The sequence below is a fragment of the Lepidochelys olivacea genome (assembly GCF_965140295.1).
Source record: "Lepidochelys olivacea isolate rLepOli2 genome assembly, chromosome: 15".
In the NCBI taxonomy this organism is placed as follows: Eukaryota; Metazoa; Chordata; order Testudines; family Cheloniidae; genus Lepidochelys; species Lepidochelys olivacea.
Genome location: NC_140425.1, coordinates 18,868,224 through 18,889,001, shown reverse-complemented (window position 1 = coordinate 18,889,001; position 20,778 = coordinate 18,868,224). Strand labels below are relative to the sequence as shown.

Sequence of the window (20,778 nt, the reverse complement as noted above, 5' to 3'; positions counted from 1 at the left end):
TATATAAGGTGTTTTTAAATAAAAGCAAGTAAGTATTTTAATCTTAAAATCCTTGAAATGAGCACATTACACATGTCTTTTTTGTACACATAAATTTGTTTTGCTCTTGAACTGGCAAATGAGACTTGTTTTGGTCCAAAGCCAGATAATATATAAGGCAATTTCATGCCTAGTGAATTATAGAAGAGAATGTTTGGTACGTAAAGCTTGTGTCTACAGCCTGCTGGCTCCCCTCCCATTTCTCTTAATCCCTTTGGGAATCTTAGTTTGAACCATCTTCCAGAGCCTGAACAATTTCTAAAAGCTGGGAGATTGCTCCAGCGGAATGAAAGGAATTTCAAATATGATCCCTTTCCTCCTGGATGGAATTTCTTTTTGCTAATTCCAGATGGTGGCAAAATATGCTTTGATCTTAGCATAATGGTCATCCTTGTCAAAAAAACACTTTCTGAACTTGGGCTCAAAGGACACTAAAGAAAATTACTTTAAAAATATTTTTCTGGGCCTTTGTATAAACTTTTAGAAAGAAGAAATTATGGTCTGTTTCCTTACTAAAATGCATCTTCCTTCTTCACTTTTACATGCTGACAAATTAGGGTAATGCACAGGGGTGAGGCTACTGGCCTTACATTTTTTTAACAGAAAAAAAAAAAGTCAGTTTGTGAAGGGAGAAGGAGGAACAAGGAATTAAACTTTCTTACTAGTTGTGCTTAAGATGTGTGTATTGTAGGCTAGTTTTGGTTAAATTGGGGGCTACTGTACCAGTTTTGGGCCTGATCCTACAACCTCGACTTACACAAGTAAACCCAGTGACTTCAGGGGAACTAATTAGATAAGGGCTACTTGCACAAGTAAGGATTGACACATGGGGTCTTTTCATAGATGTCCCTGAAGACATCAAAGGACTTTTAAAAAATGCACTAACATTTCTTCTGTGATACATTTAAAATAATCATGCAGATAAGGATGTATGAATGTATGCCAGGAGCATCATATGCAGTGGGGAGAGTTGTCTCCCCACACCAGAGTTTGGTTTGCCCCTCCCAACTTTTTGTAAGTCTGTATGGTCCATTATGTCTTTCACTTTTGTCCCCTCCCCAACTTTGCAGGATATAATATAATCGCCTATAATGTTCTGTATGCTGACGCAATTTTGCTCCTTCCCCTGAATTTTTTTTTGAAATGATACCCCAGTGTATGCAAAGGTGATTCCAGACATACATTTGTAAAATGCTTTGGAACCCTTCGATGAATATACACCATATAAATGTACATCATAGACATCATTTTTCAGATACTTTCGTGTACAATTTTATACAGAGAGCAATTCCTAAATTTATCCTCAATGTCACTATAGTATTTAAAAAGAGCAAACTTTGGTGTACATAATGTAGTTACATGCCATAATGCTTGATCACTTTGCTTAATTTGTTAAGGAACAGAGATCCAAATTTTGCTTTCTATATTGGTATGAATAGTCCCATTGAAATCAATAGGGCTACTAGCCTACTTGTATGAGTAAAGGGAGCAGAATTGGCTCCATATTTTTCAAAGGAGCCATGAATTGTATGAAAATACTTAATATATAAACATGTTAAAATATTTATGTAGTTTTTTCTCTTTTCCTTCCCCCATGTAGGATGGTAGAGTGTGAAAATTTTGCCTTAGTTACTGATGTGCTGTACAAAGCTTAAAGTTCAATTTTATTACAGCTTGAGCCTTTTACCATGGCAACACAAATCCCATGTTGCAAAAATGTGGCCCAGTCCTGCTTGCTTTGTAATCCATGAAAGTTCTGCTATTTATTTCAATGGGATCAAAATCAGGTCCGTGGTTTCTGACAAAATGGGACAAAATTAAATATAAAAGCAAGTAGAGCAATGTTGCTCATATATAAAATCCATGCAAACTAAAACCAGAGGGAAATCATTCCAGATGTACAAATCAATCAGGATAAAATTGCCAACACCTACCATACAAGAAGGAGAATCAGTGTTTTAACATAAAGTGGGCTACTAAAATGCAGTAACAACCTTAGGGCATGTCTACACTGCATCCGGGAGTGAGTCTTTTTTTCCTAAAATGGCATGAAACCAGCATTGTTGTAACAAAAACTCTTTGTTTAGACTAGTGATAGGATTTTTGGGCACTGTTTGGGGTACTGATAGAATTATTCTGCAGTGTTTAAATTGGTCATCTTTGCTTCTTGGATTCTTGGTTTTTTTTAAGCTGCTGAAGTTAGAACCAGACAAAATGTATAATAATTTTTTTTCCTTTTATGAGTCACTTGAGCAATAGTGACTAAGCAATAGCACGAAGAGGGGCTTCATGCTAATGAACTACAGTATGCCTGGGTTTAAAATGTGGTGAAATATATTTGAATTTTTTTGTTAACAGTTTCCCAGTCTGGCTCAGTAGATACTGATTATGTTTTGACCTATCATTACAGAGTTCTCAATCACGTGTCACATGGAACTAACATCAAGTTAGAAACCTGATAAGGTAAGTCATTATTTACCAGGGTTTTAGCCCACGAAAGCTTATGCCCAAATAAATTTGTTAGTCTCTAAAGTGCCACAAGCACTCCTGGTTCTTTTTACCAGAGTAAATAACCTCATTCTTTGGTATTAGTAAAGTGTAATATAACAGGGAATCCTGACAAGATGACCTGAAAGAAAAAAAGTAATATTTATTGTGGTAGCATAAGAAGACCTCATCTTGGATCTGTTCATTTATGTATAGCAAGATGTTGGTTCAGTATTTATGTTCAGTACAGACTACAAGCTAGATGGGATACCATCACACTCTCCTTGTGATGCAAATGGCAGGCATTGATACAAAGCTTTGCATCTGTTGATTCATTTCTGACTGGTGATAGTTTTCCCATGCTGCTCTGTAATGAGCTTATCTTCCAGTGTGATTGCATGTAGGCAAGGGAAGGGTAGAGAAGGGAACAGGCAGGATTATAAAGAAAGCAAAATAGGTGATTAAAAATGCATCATAAGGGATGCCTGTTTTCACACTATTCGCATGGGTACTTTTATACTCTTCGCATGGGTACTTTTAGCAAATGCCCTAACTTAGCTTCACATGCCAGTGTCCCTGGATGTGCAAGCAGAAATGAGCAGCACTCCACAAATCTGAGAACCGTTACCATGTAGATTAAAATGTGTATTTGCTTCTGTTCAATCTGACGGTTTTGTTTTTATCATAATGAGGTAGATGTTATGTATAGAACATACTGCTAGGGAGACAGGATAATTAATACAGGGCCCTGCATATACTGAGTACTCAAAGAAGAGCATTAGTAATAGTGGCAACTGTTCACAAGCCATATAATGCCTTGTTCGTCTTTTGTTTAAAATGTAGAGCAGTGGCACTTTAAAAACAAAAAATGCAGGTGTTTCTTGTCCTTTTCTATTACTTCGGAGACGTGAATAATCATCTTGGTAAATACAACGAGGAGTCCTTGTGGCACCTTAGAGAGTAACAGATTTATTTGGGTTATACCTCTCTACTGTATTCTCCACTCCGTGCATCTGATGAAGTGGGTTTTAGCCCACGAAAGCTTATGCCCAAATAAATTTGTTAGTCTCTAAGGGGCCGCAAGGACTCCTTGTTGTTTTTGCTGATACAGACTAACGCGGCTACCACTCTGAAACCCATCTTGGTAAGTGTCTCCCATTAAAAGAAAATTAATATGAGTGTAGAACAGTTTATAGTTTTCTCATTGCTTATCACTGAAGGATTGTTTTGGGACATAGTTTGTCATATCAGAATGTGCTAAATATCAGTCAAATTCTTCAAAACCCCTTTGTATTATATATGGAAGAACATCTACCAGTTAAAACACATAATTGGTAGTTGAGACATGGCCTGTATTTCTGACTCTGCAACAGACTACCTATGTGATCTTGGGTGATTCGCTTATCTCTGTCCTTCATCTCCCCCATTAATAAAATGGGGATAATACCTACCTCAGAAGTGTTAGAAGACTAAATTTTTAATGTCTGTAAAAGTGCCTTGAGATCCTAGATTAGAAGCTCTCTGGGTTTGGGACCACGTCTTTATATATGGTGGGTAGAAAGCTGGCTAGATTGTCGGGCTCAACGGGTAGTGATCAACGGCTCCATATCTAGTTGGCAGCCGGTATCAAGTGGAGTACCCCAAGGGTTGGTCCTGGGGCCGGTTTTCTTCAATATCTTCATAAATGATCTGGAGGATGGTGTGGATTGCACTCTCAGCAAATTTGCGGATGATACTAAACTGGGAGGAGTGGTAGATACGCTGGAGGGGAGGGATAGGATACAGAAAGACCTAGACAAATTGGAGGATTGGGCCAAAAGAAATCTGATGAGGTTCAATAAGGATAAGTGCATGGTCCTGCACTTAGGACGGAAGAACCCAATGCACAGCTACAGACTAGGGACCGAATGGCTAGGCAGCAGTTCTGCGGAAAAGGACCTAGGGGTGACAGTGGACGAGAAGCTGGATATGAGTCAGCAGTGTGCCCTTGTTGCCAAGAAGGCCAATGGCATTTTGGGATGTATAAGTAGGGGCATAGCGAGCAGATCGAGGGACGTGATCGTTCCCCTCTATTTGACATTGGTGAGGCCTCATCTGGAGTACTGTGTCCAGTTTTGGGCCCCACACTTCAAGAAGGATGTGGATAAATTGGAGAGAGTCCAGCGAAGGGCAACAAAAATGATTAGGGGACTGGAACACATGAGTTATGAGGAGAGGCTGAGGGAGCTGGGATTGTTTAGCCTGCAGAAGAGAAGAATGAGGGGGGATTTGATAGCTGCTTTCAACTACCTGAAAGGGGGTTCCAAAGAGGATGGCTCTAGGCTGTTCTCAATGGTAGCAGATGACAGAATGAGGAGTAATGGTCTCAAGTTGCAGTGGGGGAGGTTTAGATTGGATATTAGGAAAAACTTTTTCACTAAGAGGGTGGTGAAACACTGGAATGCGTTACCTAGGGAGGTGGTAGAATCTCCTTCCTTAGAGGTTTTTAAGGTCAGGCTTGACAAAGCCCTGGCTGGGATGATTTAATTGGGAATTGGTCCTGCTTTGAGCAGGGGTTTGGACTAGATGACCTCCTGAGGTCCCTTCCAACCCTGATATTCTATGATTCTATGTTTTCATAGTGTTTAGAACGAGGAGTCCCCAGTCCTGCATTGGGTTCTCCGGATATTACTCCAATGTATTAAATAATCCTTGTGTGAAATGGGTATAGCAATATCGGTATTTTTAAAAAGACATAGATGGGTTTAAAAAATTGTGGGGGAAGCTCCAGAGGAAGTACACAGCAGGAAACTTTCAAAAATGTAAAAATAGGAACTTTCAGATAGAGTTGGTATTTGTCAGCTGTGCTAACAGCTCTGAGCCTTGTATCATCTTGATGAGCCTTTCTTGGGCAGAAGCAGGCTCTTGACTGCTATTCTGGTATTGATGGTTTAGCAAGCTTCCCCCTGCCCCTCTCTTTAAAAGCTGAGTCTTTTGTCAGATTAGCAGTTACAGTCTGAGCTATTTTTCTTCCTTTCAGCTCTTCCTGGAAACTACAGTGGGACCTGAAAAAGCAATATCCCAATGTGTAGTGTTCTTATTACACTAGCTGTTTACACACTTCATCCACTGGTGGAATGCAGCCATCTCTGGGGTTGAATGCTGCTTAAAGCACAACAATTTACTACAGGACAATTTAGGACATGAAGTAGTAAAACAACAGAGACAAGTTAGGCAGGACACTTATTCTTCCAAGGAGTGCAGTGAGATCTCTAACCATGAGTGCTGTATGACACCTCTGAAAGAGTACTGTCCCATGTTGGGATGTATTGACTGAAATGGAAGAGTGACATCTATTGAATACCCTCCATACCATTTCCTACAGGCTTTTCCTTCTAAGCACTGAGGGAGGCTGACACCTGAAGAAGAGCTCTGTGTAAGCTTGAAAGCTTGTCTATTTCACCAACAGAAGTTGGTCTAATTAAAAGATATTTCCTCACTCACTTTGTCTCTCTAATATCCTGGGACCAACATGGCTATACAACTGCATACAACTATTTAGATTGGTTTCAGAGTAACAGCCGTGTTAGTCTGTATTCGCAAAAAGAAAAGGAGTACTTGTGGCACCTTAGAGACTAACCAATTTATTTGAGCATGAGCTTTCGTGAGCTACAGCTCACTTCATCGGATGCTCATGCTCAAATAAATTGGTTAGTCTCTAAGGTGCCACAAGTACTCCTTTTCTTTTAACTATTTAGATTGTGCAATCTGATGAGATAGTGGTCCAAGATGCAGTGGCTTCAGGGCGTACGTGCATTAGCAGAACATCAGGACAAATGTGCTTTTAGTTTATTGATTTTCTGTTTCCCAATTAGAAAATAGCTTATTTAATAGCAAGAAATTTTAAAATGTTTTACTGTATATATTCTAACAAACAAGGCTCTTACCAAGTCAAATCTGGGGTTGACTTTGATGTAATTCTGTGGGTTTTTAAATTTTTAGCTCCTATCCTTTATTGCTTTCTGAAAATACTCATTATGAATGGATGGCTGATCTTAAGACAGTCTCTGTATGTTTTCCAGTTGCATCAAGCAATCCATACCCTAAAGGAATATTTAAGCTAAGTAGGGAGTAGTATAACAGCTATTCAGTAATAATACACAACTCTAAGTCCTCTGCAGCATTAGTGGCTGCAAGGATTCCGTTAGCAAGTTTTTGTGAACAGTTCAATAGATGCAATAGTTCAGCAAGAGATTAAAAAGGGGTTGTCTTCGTGTCTCCTCATGATGACCCACCTGTCTGGAGCATTGAATTATCTTTATTGCTTTTATTGAGTTATCTAGTTCTAGTGTGTGCCCCTGAAAGCTTTTGCTGCCCTTAAGTACTGTGGCTTCAAGGTATTTAGATTAGGATGGTGTCTGCCATTCATAGCTAGAAACAGTTGGAGAGCTTCTATAATGGAAGGCAGAAATGGTATTTGAATTATGATTCACTAAGTAGGCTGCAACTTTGTAGCTGGTAGCTCCAAGCAATCCTGTTTGGCATGGGCATGTTCAGAGGCCTTCATTTCCCTGGTGTCATTGCTGTATCTCACCTATGTTTTTTCCATGTCTTCAATCTGCCGCCCTCCCCCCCATGTATCATTCTGATTTTGGATTTTTGTTTTGTTTTGTTTTTCTTTTTTCTTTTTGATTCTTTCTCCCACTCCTCTCCGTTCTTTTCTCACCTCCAGTTTCCTCCTCTGTTTTTCTCCCTCTCCATTTCCTCCCATTTTTCTTGTTCCCTTTTCTAGTTCACTCTCATGGCTTCAGTCTTTTTCTGTTCTCCTCTGTTCCCAGTGTTTAATTCTCTAGTAATGTTTTCCACATAGTGTCATTTCTCCTATAAACATGAGGTCTGAGGTTTGTCCAGCCTGAGCTGATGGATAGCTCAGTGGAAGCGTTCTGGTGAATTTTAGATTATTTTCTTCGAGGCCACTATACCACGTCTTACCTGGTTTTAAGGCTCCTTATAGCCTATTAGTTGCAGAATTGCTCTCAGTCAGCTGTAAAGAGCCTGCTCCTCTCCTGCTTTCAGTGATAATGAACTTGATCTGCATGCTGCTGCCATCTGATATCAGTCCTGTGGGCCACTTCTTAAATATTATCATGTGGAAAGGGGAGGCACCAGATTTCTCCAAGGATTGCTTCCAGATTGCTGAATGAGGCAGAGAGAAGCAACTTTTTGGCATCTTTGCCAGTCGCTACTCTAAGTGCTGAGGCAAGTCTTACAGTGTCTCTGGTTAATGTTCCATAACCATGTGGTCTTTCATGCACAGCTCTGACCTATAAGTGTTGGTGTATATGAAAATGCAAATACAACTGGAAAGAGTAGCCAAAACCTTGAATAAGGTTTATTTCCTCTCAGCTTCATTTCTAAGATTCTTCTGAAATTACTTCAGAAAATCTATACGGTTTAATAAAGAATTAGATCCTGTCTGTAGAATTTTTAAATCAACTCGTAGATTTTAATAGAGATTTTATCCCTGTTATAGAATTTCATAGTTTTGTTTAAACATTCTATAGAAAGGCTCTTATTCTCTATTTTTAGAATCACAGAAATGTAGGGCTGGAAGGGACCTTGAGAGGTCATCTAGTTCAGCCCTCTGCTCTGAGGCAGGACCAACCATACCTAGACCATCCCAGAGAGGTGTTTGCTTAACCTGTTCTTAAAAACCTCCAATGACAGGAATTCCCCAGCCTCCATTGGAGGCCTACTCCAGAGCTTAATTGTCCTTACCGTTAGAAAGTTTTTCCTAATATCTAACCTAAATCTCCCCTGTTGCAGATTTAGTTCTAAAGGATTTTTCCAAAAGCGTTTTTTCTCTCTTCCCCTTTTTTTTAAAGTTATTCTAGTGGGAAATGGGGATGTGATAGCATTCCCAGCATGGAAGAAATGTAAAAACTGAAGCTAAAGCCTGGGTAGGGGTCTTCTCTGTCTTTCTTATTCTTTATCTATTTACATGTAAAAGGCTGGGTTATTGACACTTTATCATATTTATTGTAGGTTCCTGGATCTTGTTGTCATAGTTACAGCCTGGTAGTCAGAAAGAGTTGAGCTGGTTTCAAAGTTATGCTAATTGACAGTTTCTCAGGGAAAATAATCCCCAAATTTCAGGCGCTAAACAATCATTCTTGCCCTAGAACTTGGGCAACTGTTTTGTGTAGCTATTCCTTATTGACCAGACTGCATATACAAACTGACTTTTTTGGTGAGATCAAGTTATGTTTACATGACTTGATTGCCAAAAACTTTCCATCAGTTCTGTCCTCCCTCCCCAGAACTCTGAGAAAGCTATATTCATTCAGTGCTGGCATAAATTTTCAAGAGAAGTCACTGTGATAAAATATTTCCATAGATCTGAATTTTGCGAAGTGAGCCCACTCTGAAATCACCTTGCAGCAGCAGCTACTGTCCTGTGCAGCTGGGGCCAGCTCCTTGTTTCAGGTGTTGCGATCTGGCAAATGTAATCACAGCGCCACTTTCAGGTTTGGCCTGACCGCCCTTCCATAATGATGACCACACTGTCATGTTAACGAAGGGGCAGCCAGGCCAAATTTGAATGAGTGCCACTGTGACCCATTGTGCCATGTCACAATGCCTAGTTTCAAACAGGTATAAACTGCACTTGAGCAAGCCATGCTGCCTAGGTGTAAACCATGTCTACACTACAGACTTGAACTGATGCAACTACTTCAGTAGCAAAATCCCAGTGCAGACAAGGACTTATTGACCTAGCTGGGGTGGACATATAAAATTAATAGTGCTAGTGTGCAGTAATGCTGACAGAAGTCCTACTTCCATCACTTAATAGGCAGGGGACAGGGAGGAACAGCTCTTAAATCTACTCCCTGGTAATGTCCACTTAGTGCTATATATTCAGAATGTCTTAAATTGAGTGCTCTGAATAACAGGTCTATTTTAATATCTAGTGGTTATCCAATTAAAAGATAAAACCCCAGGCACGTCCAAGTCATCAAAGTTAGCAAAAGAACTTTCAGCACTATCTAAAATTTGATTTGTCTCTATTTTTTAATGAAGAGGTGGTAAAAGCAAAATTATTAATGAGATCACTCTAAATTGCTCTGATGTAGAAACTCTGATTTGGGAGCACTTATGCACATTCTTTGAGCTAGTGATGACTGTGAACACTGAATAGCAGTGAAGAGACTGTCTTTCAAGGCTTTATGGGCAAAAAGGCTGTGTATCAGTTGTGTCAGCTGTATGGAATTAGTAAACTCAATTGAAAAGCCCCACTAAGACTTATGAAGTGGTTTTGGTTGGTCATGTTTTAGCCTAGGCTCTGCAATAGGCTAAAACGTTGCCAACTAACATGGCTTCATATATGTTAGCTTGTATCTTAGCAAAGCTTTTCAACTGTGTTAAGATAACTTAATTGAGCTGACAGGATTGAAACACACCATTTTGGCCATTAGGACAGGTCCAAGAGAGCACCTTTGCTTGGCCTTACACTCCCATACCTTTCTGCAGCGTTCTTGGCTGGCAAGCTGTGAACTAGCTTTGGAATCCACTTGAGAGGAAGCACATTGCCTATGCTTTGAGAATGTTAAATTTTATACTGCTAGCTGTCACAGCTTTGATTTAAAACTACTTCTACTTATGAATTGTTTAGGCAATGTCTGGTGGCTGAAATACAGGATGAAGTGCCAAGAGGTCAGATTCTATTCCTGGTTCTGCCACTGACTTGCTGTATGACCTTGCACAATTCATTTAATCTCTCTGTGGCTCTGGTTTTCCTCATAAATTAAAAAAAAAGGGGGGGGGGTTGGTGGTGGTGAATTTTTTCTGTAACTATCTCATAAAAAGAAATGTGTATTAATGTTTGTAGAGTTCTTAAGATTCTCAGATGTAGGCGTCTATAGAAATGATAAATATATAATTTTATTATTTCTTATTGTAACTTGTTTCATTAGTATAAAGTATTAAGCTTCTTGAAGTTACCGAATTCAGTCTGAAGCTAGTGTATTCTGCCAGCCTACCAGCAAAATATATTCTCCTATCCTAATCTGTGGCTTTACTTTTTCCTGTTGCTTGGCTGCTATTGTGCACACCCTGAGAAAAGACTGTATTTCAAAGGGGGAGGTAGTGACCTTGTATATTCAGTAGCTTGTGCATCAGTTTAAATTTGTAAATTGCTTTAAAACTTAATGATAAAAATATATAAATGTAAGATTATCGCTATCAAGATTCTTACCATAAATGTGGTTTAAACTGTAATCTCATTTGGTTTTGTTTGTGACACAGTTTTCCCTACTTTCTCCAGTGTAGTCTTCAAGTGATAGGTGGGGATAGTGCAGTATGGTTGGGGAAATGTCTGGACGCATCCCTGCTGCAAAGAGATTGCATAGAGTGAAATAGAAAGTTAAATTGACTGTGAGGCAGTATTAAAAGTTGCTTCACAAAGTGTAAAAACTTTCCCTTAACTAGCCTGACTAATAATGTTAACTTTATAGATAATAGGACAATTAGTTGGCTTTCTCTCTCATAAAATCTGTACATTTGAAAAGACATTGCTTATATTCAGCCACTGAAATATCTGGAAAAAATGTAATGTTTATGACCAAAGTGTAAACTTAAAATTAACATCTCAGGATTGCTTTATATTATTATGCTTATTTTATTTCCAGCCAACTAAAATTCCCACTCCATTCCCAATGGATACATTCTTTCCAGATTTCCCAGTTTTAGCTCAGGCTTTGCCTACATTTTCCTGTGTACATTGGTAGTTGTTCTCTTTCAATATTTGCATAAAAACAAACTGCAGAGGCCTTGAGGGGACCATGCTAGAAGTCTCATGTTCCCAGGTGAGGGGTTCTGTAGCCTTATATTGCTGGGATATTAAAATTGCAGTTAAACTGTAATTTTCTGAGAACCTTACCTATAAATATTAATAATATTCTGTCTTAATTAATTTCGCTAGCAAGCCCTTCCTCTTTCCTGCTTCTTTCTGAATGACTCATTATCTCAGTTAGTGACATAGGAATGTGATGTCAGTGAAAGTTTATATCTTTTTTTAATTTGCTAAGGTTGAATGACTGGATTTTATACTAGTCTGAAATTTCGTTAGTCTGTAGTTCAGCAGGGAATAGAATCAAACCCACATTTAAACTGTAAGGCTGTTAGAGATGAGTTTGGATCTGGAATTTTGGTTCAGACCTCTCTCTAGTTATGCACTGTATAAGAACTTAATGGGTTCACTCCTGTTAATACATTGAACTGCTGGCATTTGCACTCCTCATTTAGCCAGTCTGATTCCTGCATGGCTTCAGTGAGAATTACTTGTATCTGGGGCGGGAAGGGCAAGAATAAGATCCAGAGCGACATTAGACAGTACTGCCCAGACGAGATCCTACAAGCAGCTGAACACTCCTGCAAGGTGGTGATTGCTCTCAGTACCCAGGGACTGCATGGTGCTAAGTAGCTTGCAGATTTGAGTCCCTGTGACCCGATGGCTACTCTGGCATGAGTGATATTTGCCAATGTAAAAGATTTAAAATAAAACCTGTAGCTTTAAAAAAAATACAGTCTCCTGTCACAAAGATTATAGTTCAGTAAAATAAAGTTGAGTAAAATACATGTTAGCTGTTTTCAGTTTGAGCATTAAATCAGTCTTGTTAACATGGCAACATTTAATTTAAGGAACCTATCATTTTGTACCAGTGGTGGAATCTATCAAGTAATTTTTTCCCCCTTGAATACCCCTAATTTTCTTCAACACAGGATGGATTATTTTTCAATGCAAAGAGAATGCTTTTTCTTTAAATAAAAACTTGTGGAAATGAAGTTGTTTTTAAAGAATGAGGGAATGTACTTCGAACTGCTTTTTAAACGGTGCATAAGAGCTCTGGCCATATTATCTAGATTGACAGAATTCTGCCTATAGTGACCTGCTTTAAAAATTGGCTTGTGTGCTTGGCTGATGATTTCCAAACCTTGTTATGAGGTCACACTGTCAGTTGGCACAGAAGGTCTATTGTGGTACTTAAGTTATGGCCTAAGTATTTATTATATTGTGTGACTTGGATGCATGAATGTACGATCATCCAGTAAGATACAGGGTTATTCATGAGACCCAGTTGCATAGTGCCTGTGCTGTTACCAAAGCCAGTGTTATGGGCCTTGCGTTATGTGCTATGATTTTACCTCCAAAACAGTTTATTCAAATCTTAAAATATTGTCAGTACATCTAGATGGAGAGTCTTTGTTTAGCCTTAAATTGACACCAAAGTTCAATTTTTCATGCGCATGGTAAATCTGAAATCTGAGATGAGACTGAGGGATTGAGACTGTCCTATACCCAGAATGAAACTGCTGGTGGGCATTTAAAAGAAAATCTGAATATCTGACACAAATTACCCCACATCTTGATAACAGAGCCGAACCTTGATAATTCACACTAATAAGTAGGGCTCATTGAGGGTTAGTAAGTGAACTGACACTGTGAAATAATCAAGGAATTTGCATCACAAAATGTACTTCAATCTCTTTATTTTGACTAACATGGTTTAGTTTTAATTATTTATGATTCTTCTGGTATATTAGGATATTCCATAAATGTAATGAAGTCTTAGTAACACGAGACTTCTCTACAGCTGTGCTATTACATTTTTGCTGGGAAGTGGGGTGAGGCTGCCAGATTATTTGTGAGAATTATTGGGTTTTATATATTAAATGAGAACTACTGAGGTGCTACTGTAGTGTGGTCTATCTTTATTTTGTGTTAGTTCTATAGCCTAATCAATTCTTCTCTTGATTTGAATGAAATCACCATTAACATTAATGGGAGTTAAAGTATGTGTACACGTCAAAGGAAAAGTGAGAACTGAAGGGACAGGAAGACTGGATTCCTCGAGAACAGCAATAGTCAGAGATAAAGGATTAATTCTGCCTTTTGTTGCATGAGGTTCTGCCCTTCTGGGAATTGCATATGCACATCCAGAGGTAGATTGTTTCCTAAATGTGACGTTTCACTCCATATTCTTTATGAAAATATGCTTATGATGTGAATATGACATAACTGAGATATACTTTATGCAAGATAGCACATGTGAGGTATCATTGGAAAGGTTATGATTTACTGAATGTGATTATCCAATTTGTACGCCTATATCATTGCTGTACCTGAAGTTAGGAATATTAATTATGTATCTGTATTTCAAATGTGTTACTTTGGGTGTCACCCCCAACCAGCAGGGCTAATGGGCCATTAGCCAGGAAGGGCTAATGGGCCATTAGCACAGACAATGGACTGTGAAAGAGCTTAGTCTTTTTGCGGACTCTGGAGACAGCCTATGAACAGTGGCTGCCACCGCCCTGCAGAGACATGCGTCCAAGTCACCTGGTACTGGATACCCCCCCTCCCCTTTTGGAATGCCAGTGGTTTTCCACTAGAAGACAAAGGGTTCCCGCCTTACACAAGAGCTATATAAGGCAGGGGAGTGACATCATCATGGTTCTCCTCTGCCTCCCCACCCTAAGAATGAGGAGTACTTGTGGCACCTTGGAGATTAACAAACAAGAAGTGGAAGATTGGACAAATGACCAGGGAAGAGTATAAAAATATTGCTTGGGCATGCAGGAGTGAAATCAGGAAGGCCAAATGACACCTGGAGTTGCAGCTAGCAAGAGATGTTAAGAGTAACAAGAAGGGTTTCTTCAGGTATGTTAGCAACAAGAAGAAAGTCAAGGAAAGTGTGGGCCCCTTACTGAATGAGGGAGGCAACCTAGTGACAGAGGATGTGGAAAATGCTAATGTACTCAATGCTTTTTTTGCCTCTGTTTTCACGAACAAGGTCAGCTCCCAGACTGCTGCACTGGGCAGCACAGCATGGGGAGGAGGTGACCAGCTCTTCGTGAAGAAAGAAGTGGTTCGGGACTATTTAGAAAAGCTGGATGAGCACAAGTCCATAGGGCCGGATGCTGTGCATCCAAGAGTGCTAAAGGAGTTGGTGGATGTGATTGCAGAGCCATTGGCCATTATCTTTGAAAACTCATGGTGATTGGGGGAGGTCCCGGACAACTGGAAAAAGGCTAATGTAGTGCCCATCTTTAAAAAAGGGAAGAAGGAGGATCCTGGGAACTACAGGCCAGTCAGCCTCACCTCAGTCCCTGGAAAAATCATGGAGCAGGTCCTCAAGGAATCAATTCTGAAGCACTTAGACGAGAGGAAAGTGATCAGGAACAGTCAGCATGGATTCACCAAGGGCAAATCATGCCTGACTAATCTAATTGCCTTCTATGACAAGATAACTGGCTCTGTGGATGAGGGGAAAGCAGTGGACGTGTTGTTCCTTGACTTTAGCAAAGCTTTTGACACGGTCTCCCACAGTATTCTTGCCGGCAAGTTAAAGAAGTATGGGCTGGATGAATGGACTATAAGGTGGATAGAAAGCTGGCTAGATCATCAGGCTCAATGGGTAGTCATCAGTGGCTCCATGTCTAGCTGGCAGGCGGAATCAAGCGGAGTGCTCCAATGGTCAGTCCTGGGGCCGGTTTTGTTCAATATCTTCATAAATGATCTGGAGGATGGTGTGGATTGCACCCTCAGCAAGTTTGCAGATGACACTACACTGGGAGGAGAGGTAGATACGCTGGAGGGTAGGAATAGGATACAGAGGGACCTAGACAAATTGGAGGATTGGGCCAAAAGAAATCTGATGAGGTTCAACAAGGACAAGTGCAGAGTCCTGCACTTAGGACGGAAGAATCCCATGCACCACTACAGACTAATGACCGAATGGCTCGGCAGCAGTTCTGCGGAAAAGGACCTAGGGGTTACAGTAGGCGAGAAGCTGGATATGAGTCAACAGTGTGCCCTTGTTGCCAAGAAGGCCAATGGCATTTTGGGCTATATAAGTAGGGGCATTGCCAGCAGATCGAGGGACGTGATCGTTCCCCTCTGTTTGACATTGGTGAGGCCTCATCTGGAGTACTGTGTCCAGTTTTGGGCCCCACACTACAAGAAGGATGTGGATAAATTGGAAAGAGTCCAGCGAAGGGCAACAAAAATGATTAGGGGTCTGGAACACATGACTTATGAGGAGAGGCTGAGGGAACTGGGATTGTTTAGTCTGTGGAAGAGAAGAATGAGGGGGGATTTGATAGCTGCTTTCAACTACCTGAAAGGGGGTTCCAAAGAGGATGGATCTAGACTGTTCTCAGTGGTAGCAGATGACTGAACGAGGAGTAATGGTCTCAAGTTGCAGTGGGGGCGGTTTAGGTTGGATATTAGGAAAAACTTTTTCACTAGGAGGGTGGTGAAACACTGGAATGTGTTACCTAGGGAGGTGGTGGAATCTCCTTCCTTAGAAGTTTTTAAGGTCAGGCTTGACAAAGCCCTGTCTGGGATGATTTAGTTGGGGATTGGTCGTACTTTGAGCAGGGGGTTGGACTAGATGACCTCCTGAGGTCCCTTCAAACCCTGATATTCTATGATTCTATGAAATTTATTTGAGCACAAGCTTTCATGGGCTAAAGCCCACTTCATCAGATGCATGCAGTGGAAAATATGGTAGGAAGATATAGATAGATAGATAGATATACAAAGAACATGAAAAAATGGAGGTTGCCATACCAACTTGAACGAGAGTAATCGATTAAGGTGGGCTATTATCAGCAGGAGAAAAAAAACTTTTGCAGTGGTAATCAGGATGGCCCATTTCAAACAGTTGACAAGAAGGTGTGAGTAACAATAGGGGGAAAATTAGCATGGGGAAATAGTTTTTAGTTTGTGTAATGACTCATCCACTCCCAGTCTTTATTCGAGCCTAATTTAATGTTGTCCAGTTAGCAAATTAATTCCAGTTCTGCAGTTTCTCGTTGGAGTCTGTTTTTGAAGTTTTTTTTGTTGAGTAATTGCTACTTTTAGGTTGGTAATTGAGTGCCCAGGGAGGTTGAAGTGTTCTCTGACTGGTTTTTGAATGTTATAATTCTTGATGTCTGATTTGTGTCCATTTATTCTTTTGCGTAGAGACTGTCCGGTTTGGCCAATGCACATGGCAGAGGGGCATTGCTGGCACATGATGGCATATATCACATTGGTAGATGTACAGGTGAACCAGCCTCTGATAGGACCTAATCACATCAGCCACACTATATGGTGTCCCTTGAATAGATATGTGGACACAGTTGGCAACGGGCTTTGTTGCAAGGATAGGTTCCCGGGTTAGTGTTTTTGTTGAGTGGTTGCTGGTGAGTATTTGCTTCAGGTTGGGGGGCTGTCTGTAAGCGAGAACTGGCCTGTCTCCCAAGATCTGTGAGATTGAGGGATCATCCTTCAGGATAGCTTGTAGATCCTTGATGATGCGCTGGAGAAGTTTTAGTTGGGGGCTGAAGGTGACGGCTAGTGGCATTCTGTTACTTTCTTTGTTGGGCCTGTCCTGTAGTAGGTGACTTCTGGGTACTCTTCTGGCTCTGTCAATCTGTTTCTTCACTTCAGCAGCTGGGTATTGTAGTTGTAAGAACGCTTGATAGAGATCTTGTAGGTGTTTGTCTCTGTCTGAGGGGTTGGAGCAAATGCGGATGTATCATAGAGCTTGGCTGTAGACAATGGATCATGTGGTGTGGTCTGGATGAAAGCTGGAGGCATGTAGGTAAGTATAGTGGTCAATAGGTTTCCAGTATAGGATGGTGTTTATGTGACCATCGCTTAATAGCACTGTTGTGTCCAGGAAGTGGCTCTCTTGTGTGGACTGGTCCAGGCTGAGGTTGATGGTGGGATGGAAATTGTTGAAATCATGGTGGAATTCCTCAAGGGCTTCTTTTTCATGGGTCCAGATGATGAAGATGTCATCAGTGTAGCGCAAGTAGAGTAGAGGTGTTAGGGGATGAGAGCTGAGGAAGCGTTGTTCTAAGTGAGCCATAAAAATGTTGGCATACTGTGGGGCCATGCGGGTACCCATAGTAGTGCCGCTGACTTGAAGGTATGCATTGTCCCCAAATGTGAAATAGTTGTAGGTGAGGACAAAGTCACAAAGTTCAGCACCAGGTTTGCCGGGACATTACCGGGGATACTGTTCCTGACAGCTTGTAGTCCATCTTTGTGTGGAATGTTGACCTGGAAGCAAGAACTGAACTGAGGGGAGAAGGGTTGAACCCAAGCTGGAAGGGCTTTTAGCTTGTGAGTAATAATACCTAAGGTCTCAAGAGGGAGACCAGTGCAGCTGCCTTTCAAGACTTTCTGTAATCTGCCTGCAACTATATCTAGGGTGAGAAATACTATTTGTAACAAATTTCTTTAGTGAAACTAGCTTAGTTTGCATGTTTGGTTTCATTTGCTTAGTAATCTGCTTTGTTCTGTCTGTTATCTCTTATATTCACTTAAAATCCACCTTTGGTAGTTAATAAACTTATTTCTTGTTTATAATAAAACCCAGTTTATACAATCTTTAACTGGGGCGCAGGCAAGAAATGTACACATCTCTCTTCACATTGAGGAAGAGGGTGGATTCTTATGAGCTTGCGCTGTGCAGATTTTTCTATACAGCACAAGACGGTATTATTTTGGGTTTATCTCCCAAAAAGGGGTGTACACGTGAGTGCTGGGGGAGTCCTTTCACACAGAGCTGACTTCAGTCTGTGTTTGAAGTGGGGTGTGGCCCTACCTTTGTGTGTGTGTGTGTGTGCGTGTGTGCGCTGCAAGAGGCCGGATAGCTTAATTCAGCAAAGCAGAGAGAGGGAACCCAGGCTGAAATCCCAGTACATCATGTGGCATCCAAGAAGGGGGGTCCAACCCATCACACTAAAAGTTCCCTTTTATTGATTGCATCAAGATGAGAGTAACTTAGCTTTAAGCACATGACTCCCCCAAACTTCGTAATGATTCTTGGCCCAATTCTGCCCTCAGTTATACCGGAACAGTTCCTTTTGAGAACTGTGCCTGTGTAATGGAGGACTGAGGTGGGCAGTAGCTCTAGTGAGTGCTGCCTTTAAGGTAATTTTAGGCAGGGGACTGCAAATAGCTTTCTAATTGAGTAACTAGAATTCAGTAAAATAAGGAGTGAAGGCTACAGAAGAACTATGAGGGTGCACACCATGTTGAAAATTGGATGTGGTGCCTTCTATTGGAATAAAGTCAACACTTTAGTCATTAAAAAACAAAACAACAACTTCCCCTTACACCTATATGCATCACCTGTATCTTGGGCTGAGCTCATGGAGTCAAGGCAGTGTCATACACACACAGTGATGTAGAGGCAATGACAAGGAGACTTACAAATGTAGATGTGGAAGGTAACGATAGATCAGTTAAGTGGGCCAAATTCATCACTGACGTAAGCAGGAGGTAGAATTCATCACAGGTGTAAGACATGAATTTAATACGTTTAAATCAAGGACAAATTTGCCTCAGTGGTGGTAAATAAGAGGCCTCAGTTAAGGACAGATACAATAGGCAATGGTTGAAGGATGGGGGTTTGGTAGCTGGAGGCATACTAATATGAAGAAAATTAGATTGAAGCCAAAAGCTTACTTGATTAAGGCAGGCAGAGAGGGTGAAGTAGAGGTAGTCATTAAAGGTTTTAAGAGATGTGCAGTTAAATATCAAAAGTGAACTTAATGTTTTGAATTTCATTTGCTACTAATTTAGCACATAATGTTCCACATGTGACTGAACAGCTACTCATTTTTAAAGTCATTGTAAGGGGAGCTGGTAGCAACCCCCATATTTAAGGTTGCCTGATGTTTTCCATTAAAATTTTTGTGGCATTTTAAAAAGAAATGCTAATACCTCTGTTGTTTTCAGCAGGTTTTTGAAATGCAGCAGGAAGCATGCTCTGGGGCTAGAGATATACCTTGAAATTCTGCTCAGGTTTTGCTAGTTATAAACTACAGTTATGAACTGGGTAAAACCTTATTATGGGATCAAGATAGGTGTGGACTCACCCTTTAGTTAACATAACTGTAAGCATAACCCCCATCTAAGACAAAAGGAATGTGAACAGTGGTGTGCAGGGTGTGAATACAGGGGTGCATTCAGTCATAGTGTAGAAGGCAGAACAAAGAGAAACTGACAACAGATGAGAGAGGGATAGGCAAGGAATAGCTGAAAGCATGGTGGCTGAGCCTGGAAGAAACCTGGGGAGAGATTTTTTGGGTCAGGGATACAGGCCGAAAAGAATGCTTTCAGGGTTGTGAACAAAAGATGATGTTTCCTGCTGATGATTCTTTCTATGTTCAGACACTGGACTTTGTACATTCTTTGTAAATAAACAACATTGCATCAAAGAAAATACCAGTGTCCATCAATTTCTGCTTCCAACTGGAACATTCCCAGGGCTCTGAACTTTGACTAATCACTCATGTCGAAAGAGGAACGTTAATCACAATTTCCTCCATCTCTGTAGGGTTGCCAAGCCTCCCGGTTTCTCTGAGAGTCTCCCAGAATCAGGCCCTATCTCCCGGAGGCTGCTGAAGCCAAACTGGGAGATTTTAGGTGCTAAAAGTCTGGTGGCACAGAGGGGCTAAGGCAGGCTCCCTGCCTGCCATGGTCCCACGCCACTCCCGGAAGTGGCTGGCAAAACCCTGCAGCCCCAGGGGTGGGGTGCAGGGGGTCTCCATGCACTGACCTCGTGCCGACTCCGCAGTTCCCGTTGGCCGGGAACTGTGGCCAATGGGAGCTGTGGGGCTGGCGCTTGCAGGAGTTGACAGTGTGTGGAGCCTCCTGACTGCTCCCCTAGGGACCGCAGGAACGTGCTGACCCGCTTCTGGGAGTGGTGCGGAGCCAGGGCAGGCAGGGAGCCTGCCTTAGCCCTGCTGCGCCGCTGCCCAGGAGCCGCCCAAGGTAAGCACCTCCTGGCCGGAGCCTGCACCCCAACCCCCTGCCCCAGCCCTGAGCTCCCTCCCGCACCCAAACTCCCTCCCAGAGCCTGCACCCCCTCCTGCACCCCTCCCACACCCCAATCCCCTGCCCCAGCCCTGAGCCCCCTCCAGAGCTTGCATGCCAGACCCCCTCCTGCACTCCAAACCCCTCGGCCCCAGCCCAGAGCTCACACCCTCTCCCACACTCCAACCCCCTGCTCCAGCCTGGCGAAAGTGAGTGAGAAAGGGGACTAGTGAGTGACGGGGGGGGGCGGATGGAGTGCACAGGGCGGGGCCTTGGAGAAGGGGCAGGGTCTCGGGGCAGGGGCGGGGAAGGGAACAGGGCAAGGGTGTTTGGGTTTGTGTGATTAGGCAGTTGGCAACCCTATCTCTCAATTGCAATTTAGCAGTACTCCA

General features: G+C 41.6%; 1 protein-coding gene across 2 annotated transcripts in view; it reads left to right on the top strand.

Annotated features, from left to right (window-relative positions):
• ARVCF (ARVCF delta catenin family member) overlaps window positions 1-20,778 on the top strand; it is a 449,123-nt gene that overhangs the window by 76,564 nt on the left and 351,781 nt on the right. For both annotated transcript variants that reach the window (XM_084649105.1, XM_084649104.1), the window contains exon 3: window positions 2,450-2,502. The gene's annotated coding sequence lies outside the window, so the exon portion shown is untranslated. The remainder of the gene's footprint in view (window positions 1-2,449; window positions 2,503-20,778) is intronic.